The sequence below is a fragment of the Budorcas taxicolor genome, chromosome 1 (genome assembly GCF_023091745.1).
Source record: "Budorcas taxicolor isolate Tak-1 chromosome 1, Takin1.1, whole genome shotgun sequence".
Lineage (NCBI taxonomy): Eukaryota > Metazoa > Chordata > Mammalia > Artiodactyla > Bovidae > Budorcas > Budorcas taxicolor.
Window position 1 is genome coordinate 19937374 of NC_068910.1, and position 14010 is coordinate 19951383.

The 14010-nt window shown below is 38.0% G+C and overlaps 1 protein-coding gene across 6 annotated transcripts in view; it reads right to left on the minus strand.

Annotated features, from left to right (window-relative positions):
• FHIT (fragile histidine triad diadenosine triphosphatase) overlaps window positions 1–14010 on the minus strand; it is a 1562042-nt gene that overhangs the window by 1105720 nt on the left and 442312 nt on the right. For all 6 annotated transcript variants that reach the window (XM_052643387.1, XM_052643354.1, XM_052643365.1 and 3 more), the window contains one exon: window positions 8608–8700. The gene's annotated coding sequence lies outside the window, so the exon portion shown is untranslated. The remainder of the gene's footprint in view (window positions 1–8607; window positions 8701–14010) is intronic.

The following is a 14010-nucleotide window of genomic DNA, read 5'->3' on the forward strand; positions in this document are numbered from 1 at the left end:
TGGCGTGCTGCGATTTATGTGGTCGCAAAGAGTCGGACACGACTGAGCGACTGAACTGAACTGAGGACTTTCAAAACTATGCTGAATAACAGTGGTGAAAGTAGACACCCTTGTCTTGCTCCTGATCCTAGGAGGAATGCTTTCAGTTTTTCACCATTGAGTATAATGCTTGCTGTAGGCTTATCATGTATGGCCTTTACTATGTTGAGGTAGGTTCCTTAGGTGCCCATTTTTTTTTTAAGTTTTAATCATAAACAGGTGCTGAATTTTGTCACAGGCTTTTTCTGTATCTATTTAGATTATCATACAGTTTTTATCTTTCAATTTGTTAATATGGTATATCACATTGATTGATTTGTGTATATTGAAGAATCCTTGCATTCCTGGAATAAACCCAACTTGATCATGGTGTATGAGCTTTTTGATGTGTTGCTGAATTCTGTTTGCTAAAATTTTGTTGTGGATTTTTGCATCTATATTCATCAGTGATATTGGCTTGTAGTTTCTTTTTTTGTGTGTTGTCTTTATCTGGTTTTGGTATCAGGGTGATGGTGGCCTTGTAGAATGAGTTTGGAAGTGTTCCTTCCTCTGCAATTTTTTGAAAGAGTTTTAGAAGGATAGGCATTGGCTCTTTTCGAAATGTTTGATAGAATTCTCCTGTGAAGCCATCTGGTCCTGGGCTTTTGTTTTTTGAGAGACTTTTGATCAAAGCTTCAATTTCAGTGCTTGTAACTGGGTTGTTCATAATTTCTATTTCTTCTTAGTTCAGTCTTGGAAGATTGAACTTGTCTAAGAATCTGTCCATTTCTTCCAGGTAATCCATGTTATTGCCGTCTGGTTGCTCATTATCTCATAATCCTTTGTATTTCTGCATTGTCTGTTGTAACCTCTCCTTTTTCTTTTCTAATTTTGTTGATTTGGTTCTTCTCACTTTTTTCTTGATGAGTTTGGCTAAAGGCTTGTCAACTTTGTCTTTTCAAAGAATCAGCTTTTAGTTTTATTAATCTTTACTACTGTTTCTTTCATTTCTTTTTCATTTATTTCTGCTGGGATCTTTATGATTTCTTTCCTTTTACTAATCTGGGGGGGGGGGGGGTTTCTTCTTCTTTTCCCAATTGTTTTAGGTATAAAGTTAGGTTGTCTAGTGGATGTTTTTCTTCTTTCTTGAGGTAGGATTGTATGGCTATAAACTTCCCTCTTAGAACTGTTTTTGCTGAATCCCATAAGTTTTGAGTTGTCATGTTTTCATTGTCATTTGTTTCTAGAAATTTTTTTATTTCCCTTTTGATTTCTTCAGTAACCTGTTGGTTATTTGGAAATGTGTTGTTTAATCTCCATGTGTTTGTGTTACTTACAGTTTTTTGGTTTTTTTTTTCCCCTATAATTGAAATCTAGTCTCATAGCATTGTGGTCAGAGAAAATGCTTGATATGATTTCAATTTTACTAAATTTACTGAGGTTTGATTTGTGACCCAAGATGTGGTCTATCCTGGAGAATGTTCCATGTGCACTTGAGAAGAAGGTGTATTCTTCTGCATTTGGATGGAATGTCCTCATGATATCAATGAGATCCATCTCATCTAAGGTATCATTTAAGACTTGTGTTTCCTTATCAATTTTCTGTTTTGATGATCTGTCCATTGGTGTGAGTGGGGTGTTAAAGTCTCCTACTATCATTGTGTTATGGTCGGTTTCTCCTTTTACGTCTGTTATCGTTTGTCTTATGTATTGAGGTGCTCCTATGTTGGATGCATAGATATTTACAATTGTTCCGTCTTCCTCTTGGATTGATCCCTTGATCATTATGTAGTGTCCTTCCTTATCTCTTGTAATCTTCTTTATTTTAAGGTCTATTTTGTCTGATGTGAGGACTGCTACTCCAGCTTTCTTTTGCTTCCCATTTGCATGGAATATATGTTTCCATCCTCTCACTTTCAGTCTACATGTGTCTTTAGGTCTGAAGTGGGTTTCTTGCAGACAGCATATATATAGATCTTATTTTTGTATCCATTCAGCCAGTCTGTGTCTTTTGGTTGGAGCATTTAATCCATTTTCATTTAAAGTAAGTATTGACATATATGTTCCTATTACCATTCTCTTAATTGTGGATATTTTTTCTTCTCAAGTATTTCTTGACTGTATAAGTACCTTTACCATGTGTTATAAAGCTGCTTTGGCAATACTGAATTCTCTTAACTTTTGCTTGTCTGAAAAGCTTTTTATTTCTCCATCAGTTTTGAATGAGATCCTTGCTGGGTGCAGTAATCTTGGTTATAGATTTTTCCCTTTCAGTACTTTAAATATATTCTGCCATTCCCTTCTGGCCTGCAGAGTTTCTGCGGAAAGATGAGCTGTATGGGGTTTCCCTTGTGTTTTACTCGTTGTTTCTCCCTTGCTGCTTTTAATATTCTTTCTTTGTATTTAGTCTTTGTTAGTTTGATTAGTATATGTCTTGGCGTGTTTCTCCTTGGGTTTATCCTGTATGGGACTCTTTGTGACTCTTGGACTTGAGTGATTATTTCCTTTTCCATGTTGGGGAAATTTTCAACTATGATTTCTTCAAAAATTTTCTCATACCTTTCTTTTTCTCTTCTTCTTCTGGGACCCAGATAATTCGAATGTTGGTGCATTTGATATTGTCCCAGAGGTCTCCGAGACTGTCCTCAGTTCTTTTCATTCTTTTTACTTTATTCTGCTCTTCAGAAGTTATTTTCACCATTTTATCTTCCAGCTCACTGATTTATTCTTCTGCTTCAGTTTTCTGCTATTGATTCCTTATAGAGTATTTTTAATTTCAGTAGTTGTGTTGTTTGATTCTGTATGTTTATTCTTCAATTCTTCTAGGTCTTTGTTAACTGATCATTGCATTTTCTCCATTTTGTTTTCAAGAATTTTGATCATCTTTACTACCATTATTCTGAATTCTTTTTCAGGTAGTTTGCCTATCTCCTCTTCATTTATTTGGACTTCTATGTTTCTAGTTTGTTCCTTCATTTATGTAGTATTTATCTGCCTTTTCATTATTTTTTTTAACTTACTGTGTTTGAGGTCTCCTTTTCCCAGGCTTCAAGGTTGAATTCTTTCTTCCTTTTCGTTTCTGCCCTCCAATGATGCTAAAGCTGAAACTCCAGTACTTTGGCCACCTCATGCAAAGAGTTGACTCATTGGAAAAGACTCTGATGCTGGGAGGGATTGGGGGCAGGAGGAGAAGGGGACGACAGAGGATGAGATGGCTGGATGGCATCACTGACTCGATGGACATGAGTCTGAGTGAACTCCGGGAGTTGGTGATGGACAGGGAGGCCTGGTGTGCTGCGATTCATGGGGTCGCAAAGAGTCGGACACAACTGAGCAACTGAACTGAACTGAACTGAACTGAAGGTTGGTCCAGTGGTTTGTGTAAGCTTCCTATAGGGTGAGATTTGTGTTGTGTTTTTCTTTGTTTGTTTTTCCTCTGATGGGCAAGGCTGAGTGAGGTGGTAATCCTGTCTGCTGATGATTGGGTTTATATTTTTGTTTTGTTTGTTGTTTAAATGAGGTTGTCATGCACAGGGTGTTGCTTGTGGTTGGGTGACGCCAGGTCTTGTATTCAAGTGGTTTCCTCTGTGTGAGTTCTCACTATTTGATATTCCCTAGGGTTAGTTCTCCTTGTCTAGGGTCTTAGGAGTCAGTGCTCCCACATCAAAGGCTCACGGCTTGATCTCTCTCCAAAGACCAGCCTAGGTCCAATCTACCAAAAAGAGTTTCACCCAACATGAAAGGGTCTTTATTTGAGTTCCAAAAGCCAGTCCACAACATTAACATTTAATATGAAGCCTGGCATGCTGCAGTCAATGGTGTCACAAAGAGTCTGACACAACTGAGCAATGGAACAATAACATCATTCAATATAAATAAATATGATTAACATGATATGGTTGCACTTAGAGCTACAATTTCATTGCTTGGTTTTCTTTTGCCTCTTCTGCTTTTTGTTCTCTGTTCAATCTTTCCTCCATTCTTTTGGGATCATTTTTAAAGTGCTTAGGATTCTACTTTATCTATTGTATTTTCAGTTATTGTTCTAAGCATTAAAATATACATTTTTGACCTTTTACAGTCTACTTGAGAGTTCATTTCATTACCTCCCCATATAAATTTGAAAACTATACAATTATATAAGTCCATTTGCTATGCACCCCCCTCATTATTTATGCTATAATTGTCTTACAAATGATATCTACACATAGCACATTATAAGTATCACAAGGCAGTGTTATGATTTGGGTTTTAAATTTTCTGTGTATTTTAAAGATACTGAGATGAAAATACTCTTTCATATTTACAACTTCTGACATTCTTGATTCATTCTTGAAGATTTAAGATTCCATCTGGTGTTATCTCACTTCAGCTTGAATAACTTCCTTTAGCATTTCTTGTGTTGTAGGTCTGCTGGCAATGAATTCTCTTAGCTTACTTTTATCTGAAAATGTCTTTAATTTGCCTTCATTCTCAAAGGATATTTTCACTATACATAGATTTCTGGGTTAACAGGATTTTTCTTTTTCCTTCTCTGTACTTTAAAAATATCATTTTACTTTTCCTAGACTCTATAGTTACTGATAAGAAGGCAGTGCTGATTTAAAGTACAGTGTCCTGGAAGGTAACCTGTCATTTTCTCTGACCACTATCAAAATTTTCTCTTTACTGTTGGTGTCCAACAGTTAGACTATGATGTGCATAGGTACAGTTTTCTTCAAATTAATCCTGTTTGAAGTTCCCTGAGTTTCTGGATCTGTAAATGTATGCATTTCATCAAATTTAAAAAAAATTTGGCCATTATTTCTTCAAATATTTTCCTTTCCCTGTCATTCTCTTTCTTGTCTTCTTCTGAGACTCCAATTACATATACATTAGACATTTTTACTTATGTTACATAGATCTCTGAGGCTCTATTTGTTATTGTTTAGGTTTTTAAATCTTTCTTCTTGGACTTACCCAATGGTCCAGTGGTTAAAACTCCACCTTCCAGTGCAGGGGATGTGGGTTCAATCCCTAGTCAGGGAACTAAGTTCCCACATACAGTGGAGTATGGCCAACAATTAAAAAATTTAAAAACTCTTTTTTTCTGTTCTTAAGAATGAAATTTGCTTCTGCTCTATCTTTAGGTTCACTGACACCTTCTATTATTTCCAATGGATGTAAACTCAGTGAATTTTTATTTCAAATATTATATTTTCAGTTCTGGAATCTCAATTTGTTTCTTTTTTGTAGTTTCCATTTACTACATTTTTTACTCATTGTGAGTGTATCTTTCTAGCCTCCTTGAGTACGGTTATAAAAGCTGTTTTAAAATCTTTGCTAATTCCCACCTTTGGGTCATCTTGGAATTAGACTTTTCTTTTCAGAAGGGGTCACATTTTCTTGGTTCTTCATATCTTATGTAATTTGGGATTGTATTATGTGAATGTATGATGCAAATATTTTGAAGCAAAGACTCTAAAATCTGTTAGAATTCTGTGAAGAGTACTGGTTTATTTGTTTTAGCAAGCAATTAACTTGATTATACACAAGGTGAAAACTATCTCTTGGGTGGCAGCTCAAACTTCAGTTCAGTTCTTTCATCTTCAGCGGTGCCAGCTTGTATCTGCTCCACACATCCATGATTCAGGAGTCAGTCAGAACTTTGGGTTGTATGTATACACTGAATCGGGAGCTTCCCCATCCACCTTTCTGCTTTCCAGAATTCTAGCTTAAGGGCTTCCCTGGTGGCTCAGTGGGAAAGAATCCACCTGCCAATACAGGAGACACAGGTTCGATCTCTGGTTCAGGAAGATCCCATATGCCACAGAGGAACTAAGCACACGACCCTCAACTACTGAGCGTGCTCTAGAGCCTGGGAGCTGAAATGCTGGGCTCATGTGTTGAAGCTACTGAAGCTCATGTGTCCTAGAGCCTGTGCTCTACAACAAGAGCAGCCACCTCGATGGGAAGCTCCTACACTGCAACAAAGAGTGGCCCCCGCTTGCTGCAACTGAGAAAGTCTGCAACAACAAAGACCCAGCACAGCCAAAAACAAATAAATAAAATTACCAATTTAAAAACAGTATTCTAGCTTCATTTTGCAGGGGCTGTTGTTGCACTGAACCCTGTTCCTAGGGTCTTCAAACCAAAAAGACTGTGGTTTTTCTACTGGAGTTAGTCACCCGAAGTGACATTAACCTCACCATGCATACCCTCAGTCGAAAAAGCCATAAAATGGGGAAATCACTCTGCACTGAGCCTGCTTCTAAGTTTTGAATCTGAAGTCCCTTTCAGTCCCTACTTATTTTCACTCTCTGGGGTTGTCAGGTAATTTTTCTCCCATACTTTACAGTTTCTATATGTGAAAATACCAGGTTCAACAGCAGATACGTAGCTATACTAGAAGTGGAAACAAGTGAAAAACATTTAGGAAATACTCTTTTGCATCTCTCAGTTCCTCTTCTCAAAATATTTAACCTTCATTCATTACCTCACCTAGTGATATTTGGTTTTGGTTTTAGGTAGAAACATAAGTCAGAGCTTCCTTGATCATCCTGTCAAGTACATGAGAAGATGTGGAATGAAAGTACAGCATAAAGTTAAATGATAAAATGATAAAACATCAATCAGATCTGGCTGTAACACTGGCAACATTTAATCTCAAAGCAATGAGGCTTATACGGGTTCATGACTACCGGAGATAATCTACATGGTACTTTGCCACGTTATTTATTTTACCTTAGTTTTTTGATCTCAGATATCTCTATATCTTGCCTCATTGAAAACTGCAATAGGTAATATCCTATGAGTAACAGAATATTAAAATAATATCCTTAAACAGTGATACAGAATCAGTAAGTGCACATTTCCTTCTTATATTAGTCGTTACCATCTCTTAAGAGCTTCTGTATGCCAAGTATCTTGCTTATCACTTTACAATAATTGCCATTTAATCCTTCATAAGCATTCTGTGAGGTAGTTCCTATAATTAGCCCCATATTGTGGAGGAAGATACCAGAGTTCAGAGAGGTTAAATGAGTTAACCGAGATCACACAGCAAATGGCAGAAACCTGTCAGTCTCTTTAAAGAAAAGAAACAGTGAAGTATAGGTCTTCAGAATCATGAAGCACGTGCCTTTTACTATGAAGAGAGAAAAGGGAAGTCTTTCCAAGCAAAGAGAAATAGGTGGAGATGCTAAAAGTCAAAGTTATAGTCTGCAATTCCTCCTTCTGCTAATAATATTAAAATACTCCTCTTTTAGATCTATATATTTCATATTGACAGCTTTCATGTTAAAAAGAGCTTTGCTTCAGGGCTCAAAAACACTAACCAGAACCATAACACAAGGATCAAACAATTCTGTGCAAAACTCACACCAGGGTTCCATTTCAGCTCATTTCATTTACCATCTTGAAGCCTTCTACATCTTCCAGAAAAACCCTCTGGACAGGAAGGTGATTCACCAGAAAGAAGTCAGGGCCATCAAGAAGTGAAGATGCCTGACTCATCCCTCCATAATCTGCATTTGGTGAGTATTTCTAGAAAACACAGCAATGTGTCACAGCCCTACACATTCGAGGGACAGTCTTGCCCGATTCTGTAAACTTTGCATAAATCTATGAGTTTTAAACAACTGTGGAATACGAGAGAATAGAAGGCAGACAATGTAAAATGGAAACAGGAGACTGGGTCGTGGCTGAAAGCATAATAAATGTTTGTGTTCTGACACATGGGGCTGTTCAATATTTATATTTATTACACATGCTAAATTGTTAGCTGAGACTTTGGAATGGGGAGATACTGTGAGTGGAATAAAGATGAGAAGGAGTGAGAGAAGAGGAGAGGGGTATATACATATGAGTTCCAGGAAGGGTTTAAATGAACACTGTCCACTGAGATCACGCCGGGGAAGTATTGCCCAGATTCACAGATTTCCAGTCCTTTACTGCTATTTTTAAAAATGCATATTAAATGTATCCAGTAAAGTCATTCAAATACATACAAAGATGAGTAATTACTTTGTCCTATCCTCAAGTCTTTTTTATAAGATATATTCTTCACTGTCCCAGCAAATGCCACTAGAACTTCCTCTGACCAAGAACAATCCCTTGCCATTTTAGGAGGTACATTTCATGTCAGATGTGACCTCCTGCCCTACTAATGTCATCTCATCTCCAGGATCATTCTCAAAACCATGCAAAGCCTAACAACTCAACTATGTAACTGTTTGACCTTACTTTTTACACATAAAAATTATTAAATATGTGTAACTGTCTGGTGGGGGGAGAATAATATAATAGATGTCAATCAGGTAACAGTTATACTACATTTCATAAAAGGGAAGGTAATGCTTTCTTTAAAAAGTAAAGTCATCACTCCTTATTTAACTGACATAATATTTATACCCTGAGTTTTAAATGGCAGCTACAAATAGAAGTCAGGAGAGGGTAAATTCTCTAAGGAAATCGAGCCCTGAAATTCTACCATTTTAAGAGTTCTATTTTATGTGTACATAGGAATCTTACTGCTATGATACAGATATCCATAGCAAGTCAGGCATGCCTAATTCCATGAAAAAAAATCTGAAATTAAGTAAACACTACCTGTCTGAAGACTGTTACTTCCTCAGGGTGCTCAACAGAAGGGTGCGCAGAGTTTCTGCAGAGGCTGTCGACAGGTTGGCAGTCCTGGAATACCTACATCAGAAAAGAGAAATTCAGATGATCATTTCTGCAGTGATCCAGATGACTTAGAGGTACAGCTTCATTAGGGACATTCAGCATGAATACTGAGCAAACAGGACTGCACTGGTACTGTTGAAAGGGTAGAATACGGGCACACCTGTAATGTCTAAGTATTGTCATTGGTCTGCACTGACCCCTACAAGATCACATAAAGGAAGAGGCAGAATGGTGCTCTGAACTTCCATCTTCCACGTCTAGTCAGTCCTGGGCTGTTCTAGCTGCATTGTTATTTGACCCTCTTCATAGTCAGCCAGTACTGCCACTGGGGTTTTCCATTTTGCAGAAAGATGAAGCCAACCTGCCAACCTGTCAGCAAGAGTACCTCTCGGCTTTTGTGGTGGTCTATGCCAAATCATCTGGCCAGTCTGAAGGGTACTTTGTGGGTCAGTTTACCTACTTTCTTTTGAAACCCTAGTGTCCATGAGAATCAGAAGGAATCTGACAACAGAAGGAACAAGGGTTTGTGGTCCTTCTAGCCTGAGTTTGAATTCTAGTAATGCATTTCACTATCTCTGTGTCTTATATAGCTGCTGAACTCCATTGAGCCTCACTTTTCACTTCTGTCAAATGGGCATAATAATAAATATATGAAGGGTATATTTATAAAGAGAATTTTTTTTTTAATTTGGATAAAACACCAAGCACAATTTCCTGGCACATGTTAGGGACCTGTATGCAGGTCAAGAAGCAACACTTAGAACTGTTCTTGGAACACGGAACAACAGACTGGTTCAAAATTGGAAAAGGAGTATATGAAGGCTGTATATTGTCACCATGCTTATTTAACTTATATGCAGAGTACATCATGAGAAACACTGGGCTGGATGAAGCACAAGCTGGAATCAAGACTGCCAGGAGAAATATCAACAACCTCAGATATGCAAATGATACCATTTTAATGGCAGAAAGTGAAGAGGAACTAAAGAGCCTCTTGATGAAGGTGAAAGAGAAGAGTGAAAAGGCCAGCTTAAAATTCAGCGTTCAAATAACAAAGATCGTGGCATCCAGTCCCATCACCTCATGGCAAATAGATGGGAAAAAGTGGAAACTGTGACAGACTTTATTTTCCTGGGCTCCAAAATCACTGTGGACAGTGACTACAGCAACGAAATTAAAAGATGCTTGCTCCTTGGAAGACAAGTTGAGACCAACCTAGACAGAGTATTAAAAAGCAGAGACATCATTTTGCTGACAAAGGTCCGTATAGTCAAAGCTATAGTTTTTCTAGTAGTTGTGTACAGATTTGAGAGTGGGACCATAAAGAAGAGTGAGTGCCAAGAACTGGTGCTTTCATAATGTGATGCTAGAGAAGACTCCTGAGAGTCCCTTGGACAGCAAGGAAATCAAATCAGTTAACCCTAAAGGAAATCAACTCTGAATATTCACTGGAAGGACTGATGCTGAAGTTAAAGATCCAATATTTGGCCACTTGATGCAAAGAGTCAACTCACTGGAAAAGACCCTGAACCTGGGAAAGATTGAGAGCAGGAGGAGAAGAGGGCCACAGAGGATTAGGTGCTTGGATGGTATCACTGACTCAATGGACATGAGTTTGAGCAAATTCTGGGAGACAGTGAAGGACAGGGAAGCGTGGCGTGCTGCAGTTCATAGGGTCGCAAAGAGTCGCACACGACTTAGCAACTGAAAAACAAAGAACATGAAACAGACAGAGAATACGTAACCAAAACATATAAGGAACTACTAAATTCAAGAAAAAAGACGGACAGACATATAGGAAAAAATGGTTATTCAAAGAAGAAATCTCAATGAACAATGAACATTAAAAAAAAGCTCAGAATCACTACAGTAAAATGCATATTATATTAACAGAATTCCATTTTTATTTTGTTAGAATAGTAAACATGTAAAAGGTAGACAAAAGTCAGCGTTGTAAGATGTAGGGAAAAATTAGCATAATACTCTAGTTTACCTCTGGCCAAATCATGAATTGGTATATCTTTCTGGTGAGCAATTTCATTATATTTATCAAAAGTAATACTACAATATCCTATGGTATACTGATTCTTCCTGCAGGGTATACTGGACTCAAGCAACAGGGACACAAGAAGACACATACTAAAATAATACCGAAGTGTTTTTGTTTTTGTACAGCAAACTTTGGAAATGATCTAAAAGTTGCACTGGAAATGGAATAGGTCAATAAAATGCACTATATGTATGGGATGGAATATTATGGAGCTGTTAAAATTGATCAATTGATTTTTATGGCATCAATGCAGCTTAGTTTTGTAAATACTGTGATGTTAAAAAAGCAACAAGGAAAGATTTAAACATTAAATATTCAAACAAAATAGTGTATATTGGTTGTTGGTATATATGTGTGTGTGCATAAAAAATATAAACAATATACTAGTTAAAAACATCCTAAATTTGTGGTCGGGAACTTTTGGTAGACAGCAGAGAGAGTAAAGAGTGGAAGGAAAGCCAGATGTGGTACTTAACAGGGAATCTGGTTTCATCAATGATTGCTTTGAAAAGAAACAAACACACAAACTGGAAGTAAATCTGACTAAACATAAACAGATGCTCCTTTTTAGATAGTAGAAATACAGATGCTTATTACACTACCTTTTGGGCTTGCCTGTATCTTTACATTTTTCTCAAAATGAAGGAAGTAAAGGGAAAGGGAGGGAGGAAGAAAGGGAGGGAGGAAGAAAGGAGGGAGGGGAGAAGGAGACAGGGAGGAAGAAGTCCATCACCAGGTCCTGCGTGCACTTAAACTGGCCTCGGGTGGGTGGTTTCTTTAAGGATGAAACTCAAAACTGGTTTCATTATCAGTGAGAAGGATGGTGATTCCTCCCTGGTTGGCTCAGCTCAGAGGACTGAATTTAAGTTCAGCCAGTAGAGGGAACCATCTGTCATTTGGAAAGACACTCAGCCCTTAGCCAGGAGACCCCCTTCAGCACACACCAGCGCCTCTGGGAAGAGGGAACACGCATTTACAGACCAAGTAAACTGAGGGCGCACCATGGACATCTTTTCAACCTTTCTAAAAGGTTCGCTGTAATTTTATAGAATCAAGGGAACAATATGCTTGATTAGTTCTTCAGTCGACTGAGCAATTTTGCTTTTTATATTTCTCTCCTTGAAGTGAGTTTGCCATTAACCTTATATGTTCTAGGGTTTGAAATTAAATTCTCCCCCCTCCAAAATGGAATTTTTGCTTTAAAATAAAAGTTAGCTTTAAGATAATTCATTTCTACCAGTAATACCGAAAGACCCTCTTTGAGGTGAGGAGGTCATCCTTTAAAGAGGTTAGAATTGCAAAGAACGTTCCTTCTTTTCCTGGAGGGAGAATCTGTGGAGGAAAAAAAAAAGCTTGCAGGAAAGTTCAGTAATCATGAAGTGAAAGCCCCAGAAGATCCAGTGCTTCCTCCTGGGCCGATACTGTGTTGAAAAATGCTTTCTATGTACACTTCCTTGAGAGACCTTAAGTTCTTCAAGAATCAGTTAGCTAAACTCTTAAAGGAAAATTTGGCAATCCCTGTATCTACATAATGCACCCATGAGGGCAGAAGGCACCAAGTCAATGCTGGACATGCCCCAACTGCTTCACCCCATCACAGCCCTAATATTTAAATATTGCCATCCTTTTGTGTGTGTCATCCTGGAAGAAGGGATTTGGGTTGGTTTCTAACAACAAAACAAACACATAATGTAGAAAGGGAATGTTATAAAAGAGTTACCAATGTAAATGTGCTATTTTGTCCCTTTGAAATTGGGTGATGATAAACATGATTCCACACATGGAAATCAGACTTTGCAGAGCTACTACATGGAATCATTTAATTTGTCTAAGCAAGTACTTACAATAATGTGGCTGCTCTGCACTGCAATAAACATTGGATTTTCAAATGAACAAATGAAATATGTGATAACTCCTTATTAACAGAACTGCAGCAATGGACATTAACCAAGGGGGTGGTGCACCAAAGAAGATTGGTGGGGAAAAAATAAAAATCCTGCTCCAATGCTCTGAAAATGAAAATAAAGAATCTTATGGCCCCTGATTCTACATTGTTTTTTGTTTTTTGTTTTTCTGTGCTCCTGGCTAAAAACAGGGTGGAGGCCTCACAATGAAGTGATAGAGAACTGTTGCTATTTTGGGTTGTCACAAGGTAACTTATCACAGTGCTCAGGACACATGAGGACACTATCAATTTGTTCCTCCAGATCATAAACCAGAGGATGCTTTAGTAAAATAGCTTAGGGAGAACAATTTTGCCTGGTGGTTAAGAATGTTCATTTGAATCCTGGGCTCCACCAGCCAATTAAGTGCATGACTTTATCGGAGTCATCAATCTCCTTTAATGCTCATTTTCCTCGTTGATAAAATGCAGCGAATAATTTTGCCTTCCTCATTGAGTTATAAGGGGTACATTTTATGTAAAGGGCCTGGAACATAGTTAGAATTTAACAGAAGTAGCTACCATCACCTTTTTTTTTTTTTTAAAGCATCAGCATCATTATTATTCTGTTTAACAGTATCCTCGGTATTATATTTAACAGTATCCTCGTTTTCATCCATTATCCTCATTTTCATTGAAAGTTCATTAAAAGCACAACCCACCATGCTGTTTGGTAATTAGTGACTTTCATTCACTTAACAAACTATTTAATGAGTATCTAGTAAGTGCCAGACTCTATGATACAGGCTGGGGTATGAAGGTGATCAAAATCAAATGTGATCTAGGCCTTCTGGAGCCTACTAGAGGAGACAAACAGTAGTCAAGCAGTCCCTCAGGGAGTGAGTATTTTCCACCTGCGGGAAGAGCTCCAGAGGAAAGAAGCAGATCCTTTTCAGAGCTACTAAAACAAACTAGATAGTAAAACAAAAGTTGGATTTAATGTGAGAACTGAAGTGTGGCTTTCTAGGGAGAGAGAATACAACATTCAGGGCCAGAGTAGTTATCTTCATTGTTACTGAAAGTCAGTGCAAAATCGTCCATTGAATGGCCCATTTTAATTGAAGAACAATACCTCCACTACCTGGGGCTTCCCAGGTGACTCAGGGGTAAGGAATCCGCCTGCTAATGCAGGAGACACAGGTTCAATCCCTGGGTTGGAAAGATGCTCTGGAGGAGGAAATGGCTACCCACTCCAGTATTCTTGCCTGGGAAATCCCATGGATAGAGGAGCCTGGAGAGCTACAGTCCAGGCTTGCTAAGAGTTGGACATGACTTAATGACTAAAATAACAACAGTCTCCAATAACTACTTGGGACTGGGCACCTGTGCTGAG